Raw genomic sequence first — 1538 nt, forward strand, 5'->3', positions numbered from 1 at the left:
GTGACCAGGAATAACGGTCACAAGCTGGCAGAGGGTAGGTTTAGGCTAGACATCAGGAGGCGCTACTTCACTGTCAGGGCGGCTGGGATCTGGAACCAACTTCCAAGAGAAGTGGTGCTGGCTCCTACCCTGGGGGTCTTTAAGAGGATGCTTGATGTATACCTTGCCTGGGTTGTTTGACCCCAGTACTTTTTCCTGCCATGGCAGGGGTTCAGACTTGATGATCTGCTCAGGTCCCTTCTGACCCTAGAAACTATGAAACTATGGAATGAAACAGCTGGCAAAATTTCACACAGCCCTAGTAAAATGTTACATTCAAATGACCTGTTGTGTGTCTTAGACTGACTATATCAGTTGGGACTTCCAGAGGTGTTGGGACTTGTAGAGCATTGATTTGGAAGGAGAACATCAGGAACCTGCAATCCATGGGACATCCAGCAGTACAGTACAGGTAAGCAATAAGCAGGTAAGCAATAAGGGGCCCATTGGGCATCAGAGCCGGAAGCAACAAAGGCGCCAGTCACAGGACTCAAGTGCCTATACACTAATGCTAGGAGCATGGGGAACAAGCAGGATGAACTAGCACTCCTGCTTGCTGAAAACACTTATGACTTAGTGGGATTAACAGAAACCTGGTGGGACTCTGCCCATGACTGGGTGGTACACATTGAGGGCTACAAGCTATACAGAAAGGATAGAGTAGGGAGGAAAAGGGGAGGGGTTGCGCTCTATGTCAAGGAGAGTTATACATTGACCCTTATCAAAATGGAATCAGAGGAGGAGTAAGTAGAAGGATTGTGGGTTAGGATACATGGAGGTCAAGGGGAAAGGGATTTGGTGGTAGGGGTCTGCTACAGACCCCCACATCAAGGGGAAGAACTAGATTTGGAAGTCCTGAGGCAGCTCTCAGAGACCATAAAGACTAGGGAGGCGGTAGTCATGGGGGACCTGAGCTACCCTGACCTCTGCTGGGAGACGCAGACAGCAAATTCCCACCGTTCACGCAGGTTCCCATCCTGTGTGCAGGACCTTCACCTGACGCAGGAGGTACATGGTCCCACTACAGGGAATGCCTTACTGGACCTGGTACTGGCAATGGGGGATGACATGGTAGGGGACTGACAGATCAGTGGTCACCTGGGGGACAGTGACCACCAAATAAAAGAATTCACCATAAGGTGTCGAGTGGGAGAGGTAACTAGTAGGGTGGAAGTGCTAGACTTTAGGAAGGCTGACTTCAGCGAACTCAGGCGTTTAGTCAATGATGCACTGCAGGGTAAGAGATTTGGTGAGATGGGAGCCCAGGAAATGTGGCTGTGCCTCAAGGAAGCGATCCTTTGGGCACAGAGGGAGACAATCCCAATGTGGGGGAAAGGGGCCAAGAGGCTTCCTTGGCTGACCAGAGAAATCCAGAGCAGCCTAAGGGCAAAAAGGGGGGCATATAAGCAGTGGAAACAGGGAGAGATTACTAAAGAGGAGTATGCCTCCTCAGCTTGCAGCTGTAGGGAGGCAGTTAGAAAGGCCAAAGCTACCATGGA

Source organism: Crocodylus porosus, unplaced genomic scaffold, assembly GCF_001723895.1.
Source record: "Crocodylus porosus isolate Cpor-Errol unplaced genomic scaffold, CroPor_comp1, whole genome shotgun sequence".
NCBI classification, from domain to species: domain Eukaryota; kingdom Metazoa; phylum Chordata; order Crocodylia; family Crocodylidae; genus Crocodylus; species Crocodylus porosus.